The sequence below is a fragment of the Anolis carolinensis genome, chromosome 1, assembly GCF_035594765.1.
Source record: "Anolis carolinensis isolate JA03-04 chromosome 1, rAnoCar3.1.pri, whole genome shotgun sequence".
In the NCBI taxonomy this organism is placed as follows: Eukaryota; Metazoa; Chordata; class Lepidosauria; order Squamata; family Dactyloidae; genus Anolis; species Anolis carolinensis.
The window spans coordinates 79,356,857-79,383,479 of NC_085841.1; the positions used below are offsets into that span (position 1 = coordinate 79,356,857).

Consider the following 26,623-nt stretch of genomic DNA (forward strand, 5'->3'; position numbering starts at 1 on the left):
CAGAGAGTAATGAGGTTATGTAAAATTATCCAGAACGCCCTGGGTATTTAGTTGTCCATGGCATGATGAGACGTGTTCAAATGTCTCTATGAAAGAGGCACTACAGAAGCACATGCTCCGTTGTTTCTATCTGACCTGAGTCACATGGACATAGCCTCTCAGAGTAAGGGATCTTCTGGTAACGACATTCAAGTACTGCGGATGGAAGCACATGACATCGTGCCAAAGTGAAGGCTCTCTGATGGTTGGCTACCTCCAACATAGTAAGATATTCCATAGGGGAGGTATGGCTGCTACTATCTCCATTGGTGATAAAGGATGGGGCACTGGACAGATCTATTTCATGTTCAATGTCTGTTATACGTTGCTCGATCAGGGATTTGGCCTGGTCATATCCCATGCTGGCTAGTAGTTCTGGGAATAGACCAAGAGATGCAATTTTGTGTACTATCTCCTTTTGCCAACTGGATTGGAAGTTGTCCTTCATAGCTCAGGGGCGTGAGGGATAGTTTGAGCCAGTAATTCAATATTACCATCCACACCGTGAAATAATATATGTTGCATATTTCCAAAATTTGACAAGATGTAGGCACACATGTTTTCTACATTTAACAGACTTAAGCTGAAAACAAAAATAGTTCCCTAATTATTCAATTAACACCTGACTATATTCTCACTACACATTTATCCTAGACATTCCTGGCACACGACATCTAGGATTGGCCCATTTCCAAATCTGATGCATATTTAAGTTGCCTTGTTTGGAAATTGTTTCTAACTGTTGGGCCTAAAGACTGATTGCATCTGCAAAAAAAAAAAAAAAACCCTTTCCTTTTATTAGATGGCATCACAAGGTAGTTTTAATTGACAAATGAATCTCTCCTTACCATCAAAAGTTATCATATTTTTTCCTGCATTATACAGAGGACAACTACATCAATGTCCCATTGGGATCTCATCTTCTCCCTGAGGTCATCTTCAGAATCACAAGCTGATCCTAAAGAGTTTCAAAGCCCTCCAAAGCAATGTTTTTTGATATACACTGGGCTTTAGTAGGCAGAAGTCTCATTTTTGGATCAATAGTGCATGTGATATCTGACAGTAACCAATGATTCTCTATTTGGGACTGGAGTTGAGCTGCTTATTATGTAGCTCAGTCTCTCTCTCCTAATGCAGTCAGTGATCACTAGAGTGGAATCTTCCATTCCTCCCAACCCCTTTTTATTATATATAAACAAACATGACAATCACACAAAAAATGAAAAGGAATAGAACATTAATACATTCAGCAGTTATTAAAATATATATCTAAATATGCTTTCTGACTTGAACAGAGAATAAAACTGAGGAACCATAAAAGAAAATCTTCATCAAATATTCAGAGGTTTACTTGCCAAGAAAGAAAAGAACGTTAATGTGAGAGATTTGATCATAAAATAACCTTCATAAATTTACCCAGTCCAGTTTCTTTCTGCTATTCATGATCACTAGCATAAGATGAGTAAACAAAAAACTAATTAGATATGCTTACATGGAACAATCAGAAGTAGTAGGCATACATTATCCCTTAAAAAAGCCATATACCACCACACATAAAGAAAACTCATAGCTTTATCAGCCATAAACTTCCATAGGCACAAGACTGTTTCATCAGCTGCACATAGTAGATTAGCAAGTTAATTTGAGCCTGATTCCTACTTATACTTCCCACTAGAGTAGATGCAATGAATTGAGGGCAGAAGAATTAGTCAGCACATATGTGAATCCGGTTGATACAATGTGTCAACTTTAGTTAAGAGTACCAGTAGGATTCATGCCTGCAATAAATAAAGAGTTATCTGAGACTATTGAAAGGATCATTGTCATGGTGATGTACTAGTCATCATGTGTACAGAAGTGAAACAGTGAATAAAAGCATTGTTTATGTGAAATGGTATCTCTATTTAATCTGTCCTTATTTCCTTACTTGCTGTATTGACAGCACCATCATAGAATTGAGGCCTTAATATGTTACTCCATATGAAACTTATCCATCTTTCTATTTATCTATCACGATGAATATGATTGTCTTCTATCCAGCTCTACCACTTTTTCCATTTAATGCGAAGGACACTATCCTGACCCTAAAGCAGTGTCTGTCATCAGTAATAGACTGGATGAGGACAAACTAATTGAATCTTAAGCCAGACAAGACAGAGATAATCTAGGTCAGTCAGAAGGCAGACCAGGGAATAGGGATCTAGGCTGTGCTGGGTGAGGTCACACTCCCTCTGAAGACACAGGCCCATCGTTTGGGGTCCTCCCGGACTCAGCTTTCAACCTAGAGGCCCAGGTATCGACAGTGGCCAGGAGCGCCTTTGCACAATTAAAACCTTTGCGCCAACTGCACCCATTCCTTGAGAAGCCAGATCTGGCCACAGTAATACATGCCTTAGTTACATCCTGTCTGGATTACTGTAATGCGTTCTACGTGGGGCTGCCTCTGAAGAGTGCTTGGAGACTTCAGCTGGTCCAAAGAGCTGCAGACAGGTTGCTCACTGGGGCTGGTTACAAGAAGTGGACAACCCCCCTGTGGCAGCAGCTCCACTGGCTACAATTCTAGTGCTGGTTATTACCTTTGAAGTCCTAGACAGTTCAGGCCCAGGCTATTTGGCTGATTGCATCTCCTTGTTCAAAAATGACCAGGCCCTGAGATCTTCAGGAAAGGCCCTTCTCAGTTCCACCTCCATCTCAAGCCTGGTTGGTGGGAACAAGAGAGCAGTCCATCCTTCTCAGTGGCTGCCCCTCAACTCTGGAACTCCCTGCCAAGGGAAGGCAGAAAGGCCTCCTCCCTGCTGTCCTTCTGGCACAGGCTAAAACATTTTTAATTAGGCAGGATTTTAAAGATGAAAGCTTTTAAGATCAATTCAGGGAGTGCTGTGGTTGTTATCTTTGAATTTGTTTTAATGGTTTTTAACTGGGAATTTTAAAATACTCTTGATATTTATGGTAATCCTGTTTTGATGTTTGCATATTTGTATATTTTTAATGGTTATGCTGATGCTTTTATGTTAAGCTGCTCTGAGTTCCCTTCAGGGGAGATAAAGCAGGGTATAAATAGATAATAATAATAATAATAATAATAATAATAATAATAATAATAATAATAATAATGACAGTCGCATTGACGAAAAACAACAGGAAAAACTCAGCCGCTATCAGGACCTCAAGATTGAACTTCAAAGACTCTGGCAGAAACCAGTGCAGGTGGTCCCGGTGGTGATCGGCACACTAGGTGCCGTGCCAAAAGATCTCAACCGGCATTTGGAAACAATAGACATTGACAAAATTACGATCTGCCAACTGCAAAAGGCCACCCTGCTGGGATCTGCACGCATCATCCGAAAATACATCACACAGTCCTAGATACTTGGGAAGTGTTCGACTTGTGATTTTGTGATATGAAATCCAGCATATCTATCTTGTTTGCTGTGTCATACAATAAAATAATAATAATAATAATAATAATAATAATAATAATAATAATAATAATAATAATAATAATAATGGCCAAACAATAAAGTGTCACCAGCCAGAGGCCTATAAACATCTGGGCATATTACAGCTGGACAACATCAAGCATGAACATGTGAAAACTGTGGTTAGCAAAGAATACATACAAAGGGTCAGAAAAAATTCTCAAAAGCAAGCTCAATGGAGGCAACACCATCAAGGCCATAAACACCTGGGCCATACCTGTCATAAGATATACTGCTGGCATCATAAATTGGACACAAGTGGAGCTAGACAATTTGGACAGAAAAACAAGAAAACTCATGACCATTCATCATTCACTGCACCCTCGCAGTGATGTTGACCGGCTATATCTGCCTCGAAGATCAGGTGGCAGAGGACTCTTGCAAGTAAAACAAGCAGTCAAAGAAGAAGAACAGGCCCTGGCAGAATATGTAAAGCAAAGCGAAGAACCTGCTTTGATTGAAGTCAAAAATCAGAAACTCCTCAAAGCACAGCAGACAAAAAACCAGTACAAGAAAACCACACTGCAAACTAGAGCTGACAGCTGGCACAACAAAACATTGCATGTTTTGCAAGTTCCTTGACAAAATTGAAGGAAAATCTGATAAGGAGAAGACCTGGCAATGGCTCACGAATGGGACCCTGAAGAAGGAGACAGAAGGCCTGATCCTTGCAGCCCAGGAGCAAGCCATCAGGACAAAGGAAATTAAGGCCAAGATCAAAAAATCAGCTGATGACCCAAAATGCAGACTGTGCAAGGAAACCGATGAAACCATGGATCATATCCTCAGCTGCTGTAAGAAAATCACACAGACAGACTACAAACAGAGGCACAACTATGTGGCCCAAATGATTCATTGGAACTTATGCCTCAAGTACCACCTCCCAGCAGTAAAGAACTGGTGGGATCACAAACCTGCAAAAGTATTGGAAAATGAGCACGCAAAGATACTGTGGGACTTCCGAATACAGACTGATAAAGTTCTGGAACACAACACACCAGAAAACACAGTTGTGGAAAAGAAAAAGGTTTGGATCATTGATGTTGCCATCCCAGGTGACAGTCGCATTGATGAAAAACAACAGGAAAAAAACTCAGCCGCTATCAGGACCTCAAGCCTGAACTTCAAAGACTCTGGCAGAAACCAGTGCAGGTGGTCCCGGTGGTGATGGGAACACTGGGTGCTGTGCCAAAAGATCTCAGCCGGCATTTGGAAACAATAGACATTGACAAAATTACGATCTGCTAACTGCAGAAGGCCACCCTTCTGGGATCTGCGCGCATCATCTGAAAATACATCACACAGTCCTAGACACTCGGGAAGTGTTCGACTTGTGATTTTTTGATACGAAATCCAGCATATCTATCTTGTTTGCTGTGACAATAATAATAATAATAATAATAATAATAATAATAATAATAATAATAATAAATTCCATGGGTTGATTCTTGGTGGTGGATCTGTAAGTGGCTGTGGAGACCTGTTCTAGATCCACATGGTCTGTCACAATGAGTATATAGATTTCTAGATGGAGGGCGGTCCTGACAAGGGTTGGCTTGACACACCTTCTTCTCGGCACTTCTCATCCTTTTGTCCTCTATTTGTGCCTCTTCAAAATCCAAATCACTTTTGTTAACAGCTGACCTCCAGTTAGAATGCGCAAGGGCCAGGGCTTCCCATTTCTCAGTATTTATAACACATTTTTAAGGTTAGCTTTAAGCCCATCTTTAAATCTCTTTTGGTGTCCATTGACATTCTGTTTTCCATTTATGAGTAAAGAGCAAAGTAACTGCTTTAGGAGATGGTGATCAGGCATTCTGAAAACATGGTCAGTCCAGTGAAGTTGATGGCAGAGGATCATCGCTTCAGTGCTGGTGATCTTTGTTTCTTCCAGAAAGCTGATGTTTGCCCGCCTGTCTTCTCAAGAGATTTGTAGGATTTTCCAGAGACAACACTGATGGAATCTTTCCAGAACTCGAGAGTAATGTTTGTAGATGGCCCATGTTTTGCAGGTGTACAATAGAGTTGGAAGGACAATAGTTCTATAAACAAGCATATTGGTATCTTTATTAATGTTTCAATCTTTAAAAACTCTCTGCTTCATTTGAAAAACTGCTCCAGTCACAGAGCTCAGACGGTGTTGTATACTCCATATGAAACTTATGAATTACACCAGTCACATAAATCAAGGATTAGTATAGTAAGGTCCAAAGATTGCATGCAGACTCTAGGTCTCACTTTATGGTATGTGAGGCCTCCCATCATTTCCTCAACCCTCTCCCTCAATTTTTTATTTAAAAACCAGAACAATTTTATAGTCAGTTATGTCCCCAAACAATGCAGAATCCTACAAAAACTACTTGATATTGCACCCAGAAATTAATACACCAGTTTCCCTCTGTTTTTTATTCATTCATTCGCTTCCGACTCTTCATGACCTCATGGACCAGCCCACGCCAGAGATCCCTGTTGGATGTCACCACCCCCAGCTCCTTCAAGACTAAGCCAATCACTTCAAGGATACCATCATCCATCTTGCCCTTGATCGGCCTCTCTTCCTTTTTCCTTTCATTTCTCCCAGCATCATTCTCTTCTCCAAGCTTTCCTGTCTTCTCATGATGTGGCCAAAGTACTTCAGCTTTGCCTCTAATATACTTCCCTCCAATGAGCAGCCGGGCATTATTTCCTGGAGTATGGACTGGTTGGATCTTCTTGTGGTCCAAGGCACTCTCAGGATTTTCCTCCAACATCACAGTTCAAAAGCGTCTACCTTCCTTCGCTCAGCCTTCCTTAATGGTCCAGCTCTCGTATCCATAGTTTACTATGGGGAATACCATTGCTTTAACTATGTGAATCTTCATTGCCAGTGTGATGTCTCTACTCTTCAATATTTTATCAAGATTGGTCATTGCTCTCCTCCCAAGAAGTAAACGTCTTCTGATTTCCTGGCTGCAGTCTGCATCAGCAGTAATCTTTGCACCTAGAAATACAAAGTCTGTCACTGCCTCCATGTTTTCTCCCTCTTTTTGCCAGTTATCAGTCAGTCTGGTTGCCATCATCTTGGCACTTTTGCACTTTCTTCTTTTACTTGCACTTTTCTATTTTCTTCTTTCACCTTGGTGATAAGGCTCCTCGGCTCCTCCTCACTTTCAGCCATTAAAATGGTATCATCTGCATATCTAAGGTTCCTTATGTTTCTTCCAGCAATTTTAACTCCAGCCTTGGATTCATCAAGTCTCGCATGTCGTATGATGTGTTCTGCATACAAGTTGAATAGGTAGGGTGAGAGTAAGACAGACAAAGTGATTTGGTATCCCCATACCACCAAGCACTTGCCACAATTTATTATGATCCACAGAGTCAAAGGCTTTAGAATAGTCAATAAAACAGAAATAGATATTTTTCTGAAACTCCTTACCTTCCTCCATTATCCAGCAGATATTGGCAATTTGGTCTCTCATTCCTCTGCCTTTTCTAAACCCAGCTTATGCATCTGGAAACTCTTGCTTCATGTATTGCTGGAGTCTACCTTGCAGGATCTTGAGCTTTACCTTACTGGCATGTGAAATAAGTGCCACTGTATGAAAGTTTGAGCATTCTTTAGTGTTTCTGGTTTTTTGGTTCCCTCTGTAGTCAGGACGTGACACAATGTCACATTCTTGAATGTTTGTTTTTATTTATAGGAATTGTCAAGTCTATTATGGTGCTTTTACAGCATTGAATATTTGCCTTTTATTTTGTGAACAACCCTGAGTCCCCATGGGGAGATAGGGCAGGATAGAAATAAAGTTTTACTTATTATTTTTAGAGGGAACTACTGAGGAAACAGAACTATCTGAGCTTGCTGGTGGGGTGGGAATGCAGTCCATTCCTGGTAGGAAAACTGGCCCTGAACCCCATGTAATTGTCCATAAATAATGCCATCCTATAGATGAAGCTAGGATGGTGTTATCATGCATTCTTAAGCATCTAATATACAAGCAGAGATGAAAATAAGATGGCAGCATACAATTTGAAGTGTCACCATGTAAATTCTCTAGCAGTATTATTTTAGCAAGGATTAGAGTTGATTGAGACAGCAATAGGATTTGCATGTTCATAACATTTTTAATGCCGATTGAGCAATTGGAAGTACACAATGCCACATTTAAAAGTATTCAGAAACTAAAGTGTAAATGGCATAAGCAGGGATTATAAAAATGAAATATGCTATAAAGCTACAGAATGGGTGCAAATTAACAGCTTCAAAACAATGAGGAAAGCACATAATACTGCCTAAATAAATGGGACTAGAGAACAGATTTCATGGAATATATCCAAATGAGATAAGAGAAGAAATATTGCAATATATAGACAAATCTGGTGCACAGAAAAAATTATAGTAAAATGTTATGTTTTAAGAAAAACACACCCAGATCCTGCTTATTTAAGGTAAAGGTAAAGTTAAAGGTAAAGGTTTTCCCCTGACATCAAGTCCAGTCGTGTCTGACTCTGGGGTATGATGCTCATCTCCATTTCTAAGCCAAAGAGCCGGCGTTGTCCGTAGATGCTTCCAAGGTCATGTAGCTGGCATGACTGAATGCAGGACTGTTACCTTCCCGCCAGAACAGTACCTATTAACCTACTCACAGTTGCATGTTTTTGAACTGCTAGGTTGATAGAAGCTAGGGCTAACAGCAGGAGCTCACCCCGCTCCCTGGATTTGAACCGCCGACCTTCGGATACCAAGTTCAACAGCTCAGCAGTTTAATCCACTGCACCACTGAGGGCTGCTTATTCAAATTTCCTTTTTATTTCAGGGGATTGCTATATGTGAGCACAATCTATGATCTCTGTTACCTCATTGGTTACGACGATTGATAAAGGAGACTATAACATCTTTGCCAAGGTCCTGTTCACAATAAATGGCTAGAATGATGGAGATTGTGACAACATTCCTGTGACCATTCCAAGTGCTGTCCTGGGCTTGAGCATCTTGCATCAGGGAATACTGATACCACTTTACACAATTATGTCAAATGCACAGCCCAAATGTCCCAATAGGATTATTTCCTAAATCTATAGCTTTACGTGATAGGATTGGCTTCAGATTTATTGTTTGGCCACCTGATGAGTTTCAAGACTATAGTGGGATTTAAAGCAACATTTTCCTAGTGTAGGTTCAATCCTCTAACCATTAGTAGAACCTCTGTGAGTCTGAGAGAAGGTATTATATTATTTTTAACCTGTTTTGAAGCACTAAAAAGTAGAAATGACACAAAGCCTACTATTATAGCAGTAGTTGTATTTTGGTGAGCGAAATGTTCATCCTTCTTTACAAAATCCAGAATGATTTTTTAAAGCAACAGTTACAACATTTCTTGCCCACCCATCACTATAAAACCAGCACTTTCCTAATGAAGTGAGTGATACAAAAGTTCATTTTTGATGTGATAGAAAATTAGAGGCAGGAAATGTAAAACATTGGTCCTTGCTGTCCCTCCAATTTTTCTAAATGTCTGGCTTTAAATCTGAATTGGCATTTGTTGGAGAAAACCAAGCCTCCTAGATATAAAGTGAAAATATTTCCAATTAGACTCAAATAGAATGAAGAAAAATGAAATTTTTGAGGTAGGAGGAAGAAAGGATACTTTACTTTCTCTGGTTCTAGTAATTATGAGTCTTTTATTTTATTCTAGTATTCCAATATTACATTTTAAGTGCAGAAGTTTTGCAATAACATTCCACCATCACAGTGCCTTTTTTGGGGGGAGGGGCTGTCTGAAATAAGGAACCTGGTTCAAGAGTGGACTGTTGTATACCTTACTGGGAAGACCTTCAGTAGACTGCTGACAATTGTTTGGAACAGGTGATGAGGCACATAGGTTGGACTGGAATTCAGTTCTGCTGTTCATTTCACATCTCATGCAGAGTTTAAACTTCAACAAATCAAATCAATTAACCCAGCATAATTGCTTAACAAGATAAGCTGTCTTTTGCATTAGAGCTATGTCAGGATCTAACAAGCCACAGATTACCTACACATATCCAAATGTCACACATGACACATCTAACACATTGTGTCTGTTCTCTTAGGATTTCATATTACTGGGGAAGGAATAGAATACCATTGATTTCATCAAGTGTTTCCATTAAGTGTCCCAATAAAGGAGAGAATACTTCTGGAACATGGTCACACAGTCCGAAAGACATACAACAACCTTGTGATCCCGGCCATGAAAGCCTTCGACAACACATTGTCCCAATAAAAAGAGGAATATGTGAGGTGTCCTTCTATCAGTTCTCCCTAAACATACAGATGGGTTCCATCATTAAATAACTTGGCATGAATAGAAGAAGTGAGAAGCACAAAGAGAAAAAAGGTGAGCCGTACACGTTGTTAATTCATATGCCATAAATGTCATGTAAAGAAAGTTAATTGCGTTGCAGAGTATGATCTGATCAGGGTGAATTTGCCAAACTTTAAAAAGTAAGTCTCTATTCTTTTCCCTATTGGAACAAGACATGAAGAGACAGTGCCAGTCCACTTCTTCTGAGAGCATCCTCTTCAAATACTTATTTGAATAACATTTTGAAGAGAAAATAAGTCTGAATGGATCTGAGCTCCACAGTGAAGATAAGTCCCAGGGAAATAAATGAGGCATAGACTTCTCTGTTATAGGTGCATGGGGTTCAATGTATTCAACGTAGACAAGTTGCTTGGAGAAATGTGCCCAGTCATTTATTTGTTAGGCACATATTCGTCCTGGTTAATTATATCAGCTGGAAAGGACCAGCTAATTATGTGATGGAGGCTATAAAGAGGATTCCGTTCCTCTGATGAAGAGACATTAACTGGACTCCTTAATACTAGATGATCACTGACCTGTTTTATCTTCAACGTGTAGACAATGTTTTATATCAAGTAGATAACATACTTTGTTATCTGAACAAAGGGATTGGTTCTATCCCATTGGTTCTATCAGAGCACTCAGTGAGATATGATACCCATCAATCATGTTCTCCTTTAAAGCTATTTTGCTAATGTGGGACTTGGGAACATTGTTTTTCAGTGATTCAGTTCCTTTAGGCTGAATATTCCCAGAAGGTGGTGCTGAGAGATTGTTATTCAAACTCATAGGTGCTAGTCTGTGACATTTCATAGGATTTACTACCTACATCAGCATTTATCAACCTGGGAGTCAGGACCCTTGGGGGTGTCGCAAGGGGAGTTTCAGAGGGGTCGCCAAAGACCATGAGAAAACACATATTTCTGATGGTCTTAGAAACTCAAATCCCTCTAGTATTTTCTGTTGGACATGGGGGTTCTGTGTGGGAAGTTTGGCCCAATTATATTGTTGGTGGGGTTCAAGGAACTCTTTGATTATATGTGAACTATAAATCCCAGCAACTACAACTCCCAAATGGCAAGATCCGTTTCCCCCAAACTCCACCAGTGTTCAAATTTGGGCATATTGAATATTCATGCCAAGTTTGATCCAGATCCATCATTGTTTGGAATCCTCAGTGCTCTCTGGATGTAGGTGAACTACAACTCCAAAACTCAAGGTCAATGCCCACCAAACTCTTCCAATATTTTCTGTTGGTCATGGGAGTTCTGTGTGCCAAGTTTGTTTCAATTCCATCCTTGGTGGAGTTCAGAATGCTCTTGATCGTAGGTTAACTATAAATCCCAACAACTACAACTCCCAAATGACAAAATCTCACTCAATCCCACCAGTATTCAAATTTGGGTGTATTGGGTAATTGTGCAAAATTCGGTCAAGTGAATAAAAATACATCCTGCATATCAGATATTTTCATTAAGATTTATAACAGTAACAAAATTACAGTTATGAAGTAGCAATGAAAATAATTTTATGGGTGGGGGTCACCACATTAGGAAGGTTGAGAACCACTGACCTACATAAATCCTCAAGGGCATGTCATCTGGAATTGGGAGTTACTGATATACTGATGATACTCAGCTTCTTTAGTATTTTGCAACTGATATCAAGGAAGTCCCAGAAGTCTTGAATTGTTGCAAGGTTCCATGTGGATGAATAAACTGAAGTTCAAGTCAGACAAGAGGATAATTGTAGTATGAACCGCTGTGCCTGATCTGCACACCAATTGAAAACTGCAGAAGCACAGCCAGCTAGAGCAACTACCTGGCTTTCCAGGAGTACTAATTTGAGTATGAGAATAGCATACAATGAATGGGATCCATCCATCAAGGGATAACAAACAGGAATGAAATCAGAGTCATTGGAACAAGATCTTGTGAAGCTGGTAATGTCCAGTCATTATACATCAAAACGACAAAATTTGCTCTACTCTTCCAGGCAATTGTTGTGGGGTGCATATTTTTTTTTTAAATTCAAACCAAAGTTAAAGCACTAGTGTGAAGACTCAGAGGAAATATTAACTTTTATCATTTCTTAGTGAAAAGAACTGTTGAGATCAATTGTTGTCTAACACTCCAGTAAACAAATTTCTGAACCATTTCATCTTCTTTCAAGTAACCAGAAGCAGGTGGGAAAAAGCCAATAATTCTGGGAGTGATACTCCAACAGATACCCTTTTCCAAATTTCTGCCTTGTCATTGATTCTTCTCCTTCAGTTTTGATTACTGAAAATAAAGCCCAAAAGAAGAGGAACATTGTACAATAAGTCATAATAGTTGCACAATGAAGGAAACTGACAAGAAGAGTTACATGTTGTAGAAAAGTGCATCAGGTACTATAGCCTGTTTAAAAGAAAATGTGTAAAGCAAGTTGAGATTGAACTCTGACTAGAGGTGAGGATGACCAAACCTAGGCTATTGTACTTTAGACATATCATTAGATGGCATGACTCTTTAGAACAGATGATAATGCTTGGTAAATTGGAAGGCATATCCCCTGTGTTTACAAAACTCACTTGGTGCACTTTGCCCAGTTGTTTTTATGACTTTTATTTTGGTGCCTATTACGGTCACCTTTTAGAATTTTATTTTGGTAATGTGTAGAATTTATATTTGCATCTGTATTTTGTTATACTGTATTTTGTTTTATTGTAATTATCCAGGCTTGGCCCCATGTAAGCCGCCCCAAGTCCCCTCGGGAAGATGGAGGTGGGGTACAAAAATAAAGTTGTTGTTGTTGTTGTTGTTGTTGTTGTTGTTGTTATTATTATTATTATTATTATTATTATTATTATTATTATTATTACAAGGCAATGGGAAAAGAGGATTTGCATGTGAACTGGATTAACCAAGAAAGTTTTCAAGATCAGAGCAAGGCAGATAACCATTGTGGATTGCAGAAGGCTCTCATTCATAGAGCCACTACAAGTAAAAGTTAACTCGAAGACAAACAGCAGCAATAAAGGGCTCTTCCAGACAGGGCCAAAACACATGATGGGTTCTGGATTAGCCTAAGGCATCCAAATGACATCTCAGGCTAATCTGGATTCATCCAGAGTAAACCTGGATTTCCAGGGTTACTCTTGGTTAAAAAAACAACAAAAAAACACCAGCAAAGGTCCAGACTTTTAATAAGGTCTTTACAGCTAGTGGACCTGTGGGGATTGACTTTCGGGACTACCTTCCACAATGCCAAGTGTCAATCCCCACTGCCATCTTGTTTTTATTATTGTTGTTGTTTTTGTGGTTGTTGTTGTTTGAGAAAAGGTTACAATTATATAAACATATTCTATACATTTCCCCCTCTTTTATTTATATTCACCCCTGTGCTCCCCTTCCCCAGAGCCATCTCTTCTTCTGTAGTCCCACCAAAAATTCAGTTCTTCATTTGGAGGTAAATTCCCATCTTCTTTTTCCAATAATTTTTCTAGAAATTTTCTCCAAATACTTTCAAAATAATTTTTTCCCCATAATCCCTTCTTTACTTTTAAATTTGATGTTAGCTTGTCATTCAGTGCCATTCGCCAAACTTCTTTATACCATTCACTAATTTGTATTTTCATTTCTCCTTTCCAATATTTTGCAATTAGTAATCTAGCTGCTGTTAATAGCATGTCTATTAAATTTTCCCCCTCTTATCTTTCTCATCCTCTTTTTTAATTAAAAGTAATATTTCCATTGGATTCCTTCTAATTTTTATATTAATAATATTTTCTATTTCCCTTATGACCAATTCCCAAAAACCTTTTACATGTTTACAATCCCACCACATATGTATGTAGGTTCCAATTTCCTGGCACCCTCACCAGCATTTTTCCCCACTGCCATCCTGGTTTTTCGGTCTCCAGGAGCCTAAAGAACCGAGATGGCACTGTCACCCTCTCCTGCCAGCCCTCCATTTCCACCCTAAACTTACAGACAGGGCTGTGGATGGAGGCAAGCCTGCCTGGTAAGTTTAGGGAGAAATGGGGGGGGGGGGCGCGAGGGCTAGATAGATAGCCCTCCCCCCCCCACTAAGAGTATGGGATTTGGTCCCACTGTGTGACCTAAATCCCGAGGAAAACCAGGATTTAAAACTCGTTTCTTTTGGCATTTAGCCCTGTCTGGAAGGGTCCAAACTTACAGCAATACTCAAACTGAAATCAAGGCCACCTGAATGGGACTATTCACACTGCACTGTGATTCCACTTTATCTGCCATGGCTACATCCAGTGAAACAATGGGATTTGCAGTATGATGAGAGACTAGAACTCTGCGACTCAGAATTCTAAATAAACAGCCATAAAGTAAAACTCCAGGATTCCTTCGGGATGGAATCACTGCACTATTATTGTATGGTGTGAATGAGCACACCATACAATTTTCTTGAACATGAGCCATAGAGGGCTTGAATTCTAGGCTGCTCATTTCAATGTTTCTTCAGTTCTTTTTTAAGAGCAGAGGGAATTGGATGGGTAGCATGGCTGCATTCACAAAATGTCATATTACACAATGTTCAAAAATTTAAGCAAAGAATATGCAGACACAAATGGTCAGGCTTGAGTGACTTGCTTCCCACCACCACCCCCTTTGTATTCCCTGTCAAATGTGCAAATGACATTTGATATTTATTTTTCAGCCTTCCATTTGACTTTTGCACTTTAAGTAGAGCAGGGGTAGATTATGTTGAGGCGAGTGCTGTATAAATAACACTGTGGCCAAACGTATGCTGAGAATAATGAATGTCCCCAGTTTTAATACAATGAAATTGCCATGAGTGAGCAGATCTACCAATTTAGAGTTAAAAGAAAGACACAAACAGAAAGAGGAAATAGGCTTTTTCACACTTTAAATTAAAGTAGCATCCCCACAGCGGTTTCTAGCACTCCCACTTAAAAAGACTTTTTCCTCCACCCAAAAAGCCAGTAGTTGACAGCATGATTAAGAAGGTGTGTTCTTCACCCCTAGAAATATCACATCTGTTTGAACCATAGACCAGCCACCCTCTAACCTCTGTTGAATTACAGCTCCTATCCTCCTAGTTAGCCAGGGTTCTTCCAACATATTTGAAATGAATTGGGTTGAAGAAGGCTGCTATACACCTATGGCTCATCCTCATATCTTTTACTGAAAGGGGTACAACTACACTATAGAATTATGCCCTCTGACACCACTTTAGCTGCCATAACTATATGGCTATATACAGGGTGTTGCTAAAAGAACTCCCTAGTTTTAATGTATTTATACTTAAAATTAGGGAGTTCTTTTTCAAACACCCTGTATATTGATGAGGACCAGTACTCTTTGGCAGAGACAGAGCCATCCCGAGGTAATTTTCAGGAGTAGGTGACTGGAATTTTGGTGCCCCTCCCGAATTTCGCTGCCCCCCCAAAAAATTGTTGATAAATACTGGCATCAACGGCGGCAGCAAAAGGCCCAGCCACCCATCTGCGTGGCCGCCCTCCTGCTCTCCCTCGCTGTTGCCCACTGCCCGCTCGTCAACCTGGGAGTTGTAGTTCTCCCTTCCCCAGAGAGCCCTGCCCCTAGCCAAGGACGGGCCTGGCCCTCGCCTCCCAACACAAGGTGTGCCTCCTCCTCCTCCTCCTCCTTCTCCTCACGACCCCATGCGAGAAGGCAGAGAGACCCACAAACAAGGAAGGCATGTCCCCAATCTCCCTCCCTCCCTCCCTCCCTTCCTCCCTCAGGGCTTCTCCTTCTTCTTCTCTCTGAGGCCTCCATCTTTCTCTCTCCCCCCCCTCTCTCTCTCTGCCCACACAAGCCCCTCTTTGTCACCTGTCAATCAAGGCCGGAGAGTGGCACACAGCCAATGGGGGGCCTCCGGTGGGCGGGCCGTCACGGGCTCAGCCAATGGGAGGGGGCGGGGGCAGGCTCTGGGGAAGGAGGCAGCGGATGATGGTTGATGGTCCTGTGCGTATGTGCAGGCTTTCCAATCAACCCCATGGGCGACACCGAGGGAGAGCAGGAGGGCGGCCGCGCAGTCGGGTGACTGGGCCTTCCGCTGCTGCCGCTGCCGCCTCGACAGCGCTTCCGCATGGTCTGTGCCACAAGCGATGGCTTAATTGACCTTAATGTTGGACCGCCTCTGGGCAGAGAAGGCTAAAGGTATTGTGAAACTAGAACTCCCATGATTTCTTAGGATTAAGACAAGACCGTTAAAGTGAAGTCAAGCTGCATTGATTCTGTAATCTGGGGCCATCCTAATCCTAAGGACTTTTCTACACTGCCAGGTAAAATCGAGATTATCTGCTTTGAAATTGATTATATGACAGTGTAGAAGGAGCTTTAGATGAACAGTTTGAGAAGACCAGCTCAACTTTAAATTGCTCACCTATGTAGCTGTGTACGACAGATGTTCATATGTTCCCTTCCGAAGTGTTATGAGAATATATCTCATTGATGGATTGGTATGAGTTGTACTCCAGCAGTATTTGGAGATTATCATGCCTGTGAAAAACTCCAGTTTGATGCGGGAACTTGAATCAATGGGTTTACCTCCCAAAAGTGCAGATTTGGAGAAGAGAGGCTACATCACATATCTTTATAGCCATGCATCTACACTGTATCATTAATGCAGTTTTGTCACCCCTTTAACTGTTGTAACTTGATGCTATGGAATTCTGGGATGTTTTGTTTGTTGAGGCAGCACTATTTGCCAGAGAAGACTAAAGATCTTGTAAAAACAATTCCCATAATTTAGTACATTGAGCCATGGCAGTTAAATTGGTGTAAAACTGCATTAATTCTACATTGTAGATGCACCCTAGGCGAGAATTCCAATTACATGGGAAAGCACTGGCAGATAGGCATTTGACCTATCCAAGAAAAGAAATAGATCTACTTTCACATAATAAAATGTAGTTGCAGTGACAAAGAGTAAAGTGACACCTCAGGAAAAAAAAACTTCAATTATTTAAATGGTGTTCTACGCACCACTACCTTCTTTCATTACTAATATACAAAATGCAGCATCCCAGAAGAGCTATAATAGGAAAACAGTCATATTCCTTCAACTCTCTACTCTCAAACTGTCTTGCAAATGTACTTGATTTCACATCTTTCTCTCATCAAGTGTTCCCTTGCTAGGCTTTTATTGAATTCTTGGAACACTAAAGTTTTTTTTTTTTATTAGCCTTTGAATGAGGTTGAGAAAACCTCAAGTTTAGTTTTTCAGTCTTTCTTTCTAAAAGATCAAATGACAGTTTGAGGCAAATTTTCTCTATTCACCTTCTCAATAATATTTTATTGTGTCTCAAAAGAATCTCTCTAAAAACCAACAACCATATTTTGTAAAGGTTTTCATCTTTATTGCAGGTAAGGAGTCAGTGACATTGAGGAGTGGCATGTTAAAGCCTCCAAGAAGTGATACACATAAGATCTGTTTACAATCCCCATCTTTATAGGCATCAACCCAATTATAAATGTCAATCACCACTGCCCAGAAACTCCAATTTTCCTGTAATTGAAATGCAGTCTGTTGTAGGAATTGGCAGTTTGAAGTAGGACAGGATGGTTCAGTCCCCAGCCTGGGACGTCACAGCAGGATCAAGCCTATCCCGAAGATTAGTGTTATCCAAATCAGTACAAAACTGGGAAAAGCACTGTAGCAGAATGGGGTTCACTCAAGTGGTAAGTTTAGAGCATATCAGTCCTCAAGGGAAGAAATATAATTGCAGGATTGGGATCTCACAATACTGTGAGTGTAACATGGATCCTCTTCCTTTTGGCATGCTGTTGTTCCCTAACTTCCATTGGCAAAGGAACAAGCTTCTAGAGCAGTGGTTCTCAACCTGGGATCTCCAGCTGTTTTTGGCCTTCAACTCCCAGAAGTCCTAACAGCTGGTAAACTGGCTGAGATTTCTGGGAGTTGTAGGCCAAAAATATCTGGGTACCCCAGGTTGAGAACCACTGTTCTAGAGTCATGAAAGCTTGCCTGACTGGTAAAAATACTCAAAGGAACATCTAACCAAATGATCCTCAGATCGACAGGATGAGGATGATTTCACTTCTTCCTCCCTACTCTAGAGAAGACTGACATATTTTGGAAAGACTCACTTTGTGTCTATTATATTTTTAGTTCCTTCTATTGTCCCTGTGTGAGCTGCAAGAAAAGGGGAGACATTGCCCTCGTCTCCTTTCACCTTCTTTGGAGTAGATGAACTGATGGAGATTTATTCACATATTTCCCTTTGCCATCACCCTTTTCTTGGATCATGCCTGTGTGCCACTGCTGCTACTCCCAGTTAGCCATGGAGCTCTGTACAAGCTCCTGACTATGGGTCCCCCATTCTGATATAAACAGAAGATGCACAACCAAAAAGAAGGAGGAGTGATCACCCCTTTTTCTTCTTGGTCATGTGAGTACCTCTGTTAATGTCAGAACAGGATGTCTAGGAAGTCAGATGGAGCTCTCCATGGACATCTGAGAACAGCAGCAGCAACACAGAGGATGAATTATGCTCCACCAGGATATATGTGCTCTTGGCCTTCCTGGACCATCTAGATGCCATGCAGTATGTGTTGTAGCAATTTCAGCCATGTGTAACTAGCCACCTTGGGAGTCTGTGTGGTGCATTTATGCCCTGGACTGGCCTTGGATTTGGTGGTGAGTGTATATTTACCCCTGACTATGAACTTCCAATATTCTCAAGCTAGTGTATATGACATTTCAGAGAAAAACAATATGCATAGGTAGAAGAATACATGGCAATCATGCTAAAAATGTCTCTGAAAACACCCATGATCAAACTCATCAAACTGCAGTAGGTTTAATACCCGAAAAAATGTACTGTACTATTTATATTTTCTACTAAAAATCACCATAATTAGCCCATTTGATTTAATTATTATCAGTATCAGGAACAATTACATAAGAGTTTAATTAATTCCCGCCATTTGTTAATAGCCACAGAATTAATTGGATCTAGGAGATTGTACACTGAGTAAATAACTTGAAAAATATGAAGTTTTATTTGACAGACAAATACAGAGAATCCTGGCCAATTAACCTGATGAGATTTTAAAGCAAGTGTCCATTCTCTGTGTCTATATCATTTGCAATTAAAAAATGGAAGCAAAGAACATAGTGCAATTCATGGTTTGTGCTCTGTGAGCATAAATCCATGCAAACATACTAGTTAATGATATTTGGACATATTGCCATAGTTATAGGATTTTTTGTTCATTTGGGAAACTGCTTAGCATTTCAGAAATGAGACAATGGTTTAAATTATTTAAACCATCACATTAAAGCTGAAGTGGGCAATTTAATAAGTATCAATGGTAAGACTATTTTGCATATTCAGATTCATATTACTGACATCATTTACATAAAATTTGCATGGACAATGGGGTTTAGTTTTAAACACAACTTTTTCCAAAGTTTCTGTCCTCAAATATGCATAGGCAAGCACCTCCCTATTGTGAAACTATTTGACAGTTGTGAGATTAAAAAAACAAAAGGAAGACTTTGAACTTCATTTTGCTTCACTTTACATTTTCAGTGCTTTTGTGCTGATTCTTAAGCAAATTCAGCTTGTTTAAAGCTGCATTCATATATACTGGCCAGGGAATCATGTGATCCTAGATGCTGTAGGACCACATCTCTAGCCAGCATAGCTGTGAATTGCCATTTAACATAATCTGAAGGGTTACATGATTCTTATCATTGACATATTTGGTTAATTGGGAGTAAAATCTATTTAATCCAAATGATTGTCTTTTGAGTAAATATTATAAGGTTGCAATGTTAAGTCTTGCTGAAATTAGTTATACTTAAATATTAAACAGCACAGTTAAGTTAAATTAAATTCAGTGACAGCAGAACTTTCCTGATTGATGTAGGTACCAAACTGTGCCTAAAACACTACTATATCACATAACCCAAATGTGTCTTTAGCAACATTCTACCTCTGTGCTATCATTACATGATGTGGAGGATTCTGAACTGGAAGTAGAGATGTTCCAGTCAAAGAAAACGTGGGGGTAGAATTTCCCTAAAAGGTAGCAAGCAGCAGGTGACTTCCACAAATAGACATCTTGAGACATTGTATAAATCCTTAAATAAATGAATGCACAATGCTTTGTGCTAATGAAAAAAATATGAACCACCCGAGGAACTTCCACAAATAAGGAAATACTCTTCTAATCAGCAAAAAGAAGACTTCTCCCTGTGGAAGTGTAGTATTCATTCAGTCAAATCTGCTGAAAATGGAATTACATGGTGGAATGATCAAAAAGCTTTTGAAAATCCATATGGTATTCCCATTGCAAAGTAGATCTTTACCTTTTTTTTTCAAGTACAGTACCAAAATTCCTTAGCAAGCACAATGACAATCTGATATTACTGTCCTGTGTATATATGCAACCTGTGAGGAGGGTGGCTATTCGATAAAATTTAATTGTTTCTTCCAGAATTTATAGTGGCATTGATTCTGAACAGATAATGAAAGATTAGCAGTAAAATAGGTATATAACAACATTTTGATGAAGTGCCTAAGATATGACTCATTCATTACCTTTTTATTATTATAAATGATAAGCCACCATGCTAATAATGCAACCCTATTCTTGAGATGTCCCTTGAGGACATTGCTAGTAAATATACACACTACCATGCAATGTCAGCAGAATATCATCAATACTACTTTGCCCCTGTGTTAAAGTTAGAAAACTTTGCATGCCTATACTCATTACTTGCTACTTCACAAGTTGCTTTAAGTTATGTCATTGCACATGGTAACATCCTGTTTCTTTATTTTTCCACATCCAATCTCTTCCTGCATTATATTAAGCAACAACCCATTTTTCTTCCTTCTCTGTTTCTCCTCCATTAGACCATGTCTTTGATTATAGACCAATGTTTTACCAAAAAGTAACTTTGTTTCTTTCTCTCTGCTAGCTCTGTTGGCTGACTGCTTGGTGTTCAGCTTCTGCCTGTCCAATTTGATTATTGTGCTTGAAAGATCCAGGATTATCTCTCACATTTCTTAAGAAGTGTGTTTTGAAAGACATTAGGCCAATCAAAATTTTATTTCTCTGCACCTCTGAGATTCTCTCTCTTACCTCTTTATTACGAGGCATCCTAACTACTTCACATCATTTATTAACTTTTCAATGGAGAACTGTGGAAATTCTGCTATTTTGTACTAGAAATTCTGCTAAAATTGTTATCGACCGCATTTTAGGGGATCGGGACCCTTAAGGAGAGACCCGATCCGGTCCTGAGAGAACGGACCTTGGCGGAGCCAAAAAGGAAAATACGAGCCGCAATACAACCTGAAGCCGAAATGAAGAAGGTCCGCCAAAGTTGAAGGAAAATTCGCCAAGGAGTCTTTATTGAGCAATTCAGCTGAAGAGGACTCTAGTAGCGATCATCCGACCTACTAGGGTACCATACAATCAAAATAAAGCCATATTTATACAAAATTTCAGTCTGACAGCCCTTTGAATTTCCCGCCCTGCTTCCCCGCCCATCTGATCGTTGATAGGCTAGAAGGTTGAACGAGGCGGGCTTTCGTTTTCCCGCCTTGCTCCGTTGGCCCAATAGGAAGCTGCCTTTTGTCTCTACTCGGGCCAATCAGGAAAGAGAAGGCGGGAGTTATCGAAACAATGAGGTGACGGGGACAGGAACCAGAGGATTAAGTCCTGCTAGATTGATTTCTAAAGGGTACTTATTTTATTAATGGCAGCAATCAAGGATGTCCGGGTTCCTGTCACGTATACAGATTTTAGATATGCCTTGGGGTGTCAGAGATGGAAGCAAAGATGGGTGGTGATGAGCCATATTGACAGGCTCTGCAGGGCGCCTTCCTGAGGTGTCCTGGATTTTCCTTTGGGTGAGCTATGACAATGTTTGCCTTGGGGCGAATCACCTTTAGGTCAGCAAACTCCGAATTCGGCGACTCAAGCCCTATATTGTCCATGCAATTTGAATTTGATTGGATTTAGCGGTGGCAGATCATCCTTTTGTTTTTGGGAAAGGAAACCTGGGTCATAGGAAATGGGGTTCATGTTGAGTTCAAAATACTTCCTATTTGATTTCATGATTTGACAATTATGTGAAATAAAATAAAATAAAGTTGGAATATAAACCATGCTGGGAAAAATACATATTTTCCGGGTTCAGCTAGAGTTCAGACTGTGCCTTTATTGGTTAAAACATACTAGGGGATATAGAGAATCATATTATAGCCATTTTACCCCAAAACTGCCAGAAAAAGTATTAAATATTAACACTTATAGCTCATTTTCCCTCCCTGCGTTAATAGCGCTGATCGGGGAGGCTATTTACGCAAAGAGAGCGATTTGACAGTCAGCTGTTGAGCCGAGGAAAAATGGTCCAAGGTGGTTTCTGCTGGTTGTATTTTTAAGACTAGACAATTATAGGCATAAATATGAAAAAAGGTATTTTTTGGTGTGAAATTGAGTGAGTTCTGAGTGGAAATATAGGCTTGGGGGGGGGTGTGGGTAAACAATCTGGCCATATCGCGGGTTTTCTGGGGACCGGGAGGAAATTCAGATTCCCTCCGGCTTTAAAGCAGAGAGTAAACCCGGTTTCCTTTTTTGTAATATATATATATAAAAAGGAAAATATATGAATTTGGGAATCTTCCAGGGGACCTATAGACCAAGTGACATTTGGCTAGACAGTAAATAAAGAATTGATTCCAATATTTCATAAACATATAAGCATGCAATTCATGAAAAGTTCATAAACAGTTCAGGCAATAGGAGGTTCATGGAAATAACAAAGTGAAGGGATTCCTGTTGATTCCAGTCCGGTCATTCATATGAATGAAGGTGAATGGATGAACGGAGGAGGATCACGGCTGGTCCTTGAGGAAATTATATTTCTCTCCCAGGGAATGGCAGTCCACTACTAGCAGCCCTGGGAGAAGCTTGTGTCCCTGCAGAGGCAATCCGCTCGCCGCGGGAGCCGGGAAGCGGCTGTGGCTGTAAAGGAGCGATCGGAGCCGGCTTTTTTGACAGTCAGCTGATCCGAAGTTTTAAACTGGACCGATTTTGGTTCCGCTGGTGGTCCTTGGGTCAGGAGCCTTAGGAAGAGTTAGAACTAAAAGAAGAGTGTGCTAGGGGTAATTTTGATAAAGATATGAGCCAATTTGTATCGTCCGCCGTATTAACCTATGGCGGAGGAGCCTCAGCCAGAGTTTAAAGGACAGACGGGTTAGTGAGAGGGAGGGGGAGGATTGCATACAAAAAAAGGAGTCAAGGAAAGACACAAAATAACCAGATAGAGAGTGTTACTGTTATAAAATGAATGCTACTTTTATTGGGGGGATTTGTTACATAGTTCAAGGAAGGGAAAGTGAAGAAAAAAAGATCTTTTAATAATAGTCTGCTGCGGTCCCGCTCTGTTCCTTTTGCGATGGATCTGCGGAACTCTCTGCTGCAGGTTCAAATCAATTTGAATGCCGGAGCTTCGGACATCAAAATGACAGATGAAATGCTGAGAAATACACTTAGAGATTCCTTTTTTTGCATTGGTTAAATCAAAATACCACCACATTCTCAAACTTCTAAAATGGCTAAAACATTGCCGGTGACTGTCTGAATATTACCCCTCTTTGATCATTATGATCAGATCAAAGATTGTATAATAAATCACAAAATTCTGCTTCAGTTCATAATTAAGGAGCAATGATTTTACTTCCAAGGACTACTACTAGCTTTGGCATCTATCCAAAATATCTGTCATATTTCTAAGCAATTGTAAATTGTTAATAAATTGTTAATTTAATTTAATAATTTAAATTGTATTTAAATTATTGTAAATTGTTAATTTAATAACTTAAATTGTATTTATATGTTTATTGTTCTATTATTTTATGTTTTTTATTTGCTTTGTATAATGAGGCATTGAATTTTTGCCTAAATGTATGTTGTATGCCGCCCTGAGTCCCCTACGGGGTGAGAAGAGCAGGATAGAAATGAAGTTAATAATAATAATAATAATAATAATAATAATAATAATAATAATAATTCCACAGATATATAAACCTCACTTGCCTAGTTTCCAACACCTCGCAACCTCTGAGGGTGCCTGAGATGTGGGCAAAACGTCAGAAAAGAATGCTTCTGGAACATAGCCACACAGCCCGGAAAACTCACAGCAACCCATCAAAGAAAACTATTATTAGAGACCTGGCCATTATTTTACCTAGGGATGAAACAGCCTCAGAGCCATGGATATTAGAGGAGGACTCCACAGAGACACCTGGCGCCTCTCATGAAAGATGTGAATGCAGCACTCTCCACTGTCCAAATAACATCAATTGAACAAACAAACCAGTTTGCCTACAGTGCAGCAGTGATAGTAACAGAAGAACTTGGGCTCCTACAACCAAGGCAGCCCCAAAGAAAATCGACTGGAAAACCAAAGTGGAAGGTCAGGCTAGAGTTGAAAATCAAGAAACTTAGATCAGATGCAAGTAACTTGAAAAATATGAAAGAGAGGAAACTGAAGAATGACAAAATCAAGCAATACCTGATCCGAAAGTACTGGCTGAACACCAGAAAAATTGAAGAAGCTTTGGAAATCGTGAAAGAACAAATTACAGCAACAGCCAGAAAAATTGAAAGGTATGAAGCCAGAATCATCCAGTACAGACAAAATCAACTGTTTCAATCAGACCAAAGACGGTTCTACCAGAGCCTGAACCAAACAACAGACACAGTAACCATAAAGCCAGAGAAAACTGCAACAACAAAGTTCTGGAAAGAACTTTGGGAAAATAATAAAAACTACAACAAAAACGCTGGGTGGATAAAGGAGTTTGAAGGAAAATTCTCACAGAACAAAATGGAACTGATGGAAATAACAACTGAAATGATCAGCAAACGAGTGCAAAAAGTCAAGAACTGGACATCGCCTGGTAGTGATCAACTTCATGGATTTTGGCTCAAACATCTGATTAGTTTACATGGAAAAATGGCCCAACAATTCAATGAGATGCTGCAGAAAGGAAGTATCAGTGAATGGCTAACAACTGGAAGAACATACCTGATACAAAAGGATCCAGCAAAAGGAGCAGCACCAGGAAACTACAGGCCAATAACGTGTCTGCCCACTATGTTTAAACTACTGACTGGCATCATAGCTGACAGAATTCAAGACTATCTTGAAGAAAAAAACATCTTGTCAGATGAACAGAAAGGCAACAAACGGGAAGGCAGGGGCACAAAAGACCAGTTATTGATTGACAAAATGATCCTGGAGAACTGTAAGAGCCGAAAAGCTAATCTTCACATGACGTGGATTGACTACAAAAAGGCCTTTGACTCACTCCCACACAGCTGGATCATCAAGTGCCTGGACGCCATCGGGATTAGTAAAAACGTTGGCACCTTCATTGAAAACATGATGGAGCACTGGAAAACTGAACTGTTTGTTGGAAATGAAAGCTATGGACTTGTCAACATCAGGAGAGGAATTTTCCAGGGAGACTCATTGTCCCCTCTGCTTTTCATTATTGCCATGATCCCTCTGTCAACAATCTTACAAAAAACAAATCTCGGCTATCAAATATCTAAGAATTCTCACAAAATTTCACATTTGATGTACATGGATGACCTGAAGCTATATGGGAAAACGGAAACTGAAATCCAGTCTCTGACCAACACTGTCCGAATTTTTAGCACTGATATCAACATGGAGTTTGGTTTGGACAAATGTTCGACAGTGGCATTGAAGAAGGGAAAAATCATTGAAAGTGAGGGCATAAATATGCCCAATGGCCAAACAATAAAGTGTCACCAGCCAGAGGCCTATAAATATCTGGGCATACTACAGCTGGACAACATCAAGCATGAACATGTGAAAACTGTGGTCAGCAAAGAATACACACAAAGGGTCAGAAAAATTCTCAAAAGCAAGCTCAATGGAGGCAACACCATCAAGGCCATAAACACCTGGGCCATACCTGTCATAAGATATACTGCTGGCATTATAAATTGGACACAGGTGGAACTGGACAATTTGGACAGAAAAACAAGAAAACTCATGACCATTCATCATTCACTGCACCCTCGCAGTGATGTTGACCGGCTATATCTGCCTAGAAGATCAGGGGGCAGAGGACTCTTGCAAGTAAAACAAGCAGTCAAAGAAGAAGAACAGGCCCTGGCAGAATATGTCAAGCAAAGTGAAGAACCTGCTTTGATTGAAGTAAAAAATCAGAAACTCCTCAAAACACAGCAGACAAAAAACCAGTACAAGAAAACCGCACTACAAACTAGAGCTGACAGCTGGCACAACAAAACACTGCATGGAAAGTTCCTTGACAAAATTGAAGGAAAAGCTGATAAGGAGAAGACCTGGCTCTGGCTCACGAATGGGACCCTGAAGAAGGAGACAGAAGGCCTGATCCTTGCAGCCCAGGAGCAAGCCATCAGAACAAATGCAATTAAGGCCAAGATTGAAAAATCAGCTGATGACCCAAAATGCAGACTGTGCAAGGAAACCGACGAAACCATTGATCATATCCTCAGCTGCTGTAAGAAAATCGCACAGACAGACTACAAACAGAGGCACAACTATGTGGCCCAAATGATTCATTGGAACTTATGCCTCAAGTACCACCTCCCAGCAGCAAAGAACTGGTGGGATCACAAACCTGCAAAAGTATTGGAAAATGAACATGCAAAGATACTGTGGGACTTCCGAATCCAGACTGACAAAGTTCTGGAACACAACACACCAGAC

At 40.1% G+C, this 26,623-nt stretch overlaps 1 long non-coding RNA gene across 1 annotated transcript; it reads left to right on the forward strand.

Moving 5' to 3' along the window:
- The first annotated feature begins 4,135 nt into the window (after positions 1–4,135).
- Positions 4,136–21,327, forward strand: LOC134298232 (uncharacterized). The gene is made up of 2 exons (XR_010005193.1): positions 4,136–9,880; positions 20,801–21,327. It is a non-coding gene; the product is annotated as an uncharacterized LOC134298232 (long non-coding RNA).
- Positions 21,328–26,623: the final 5,296 nt, after the last annotated feature.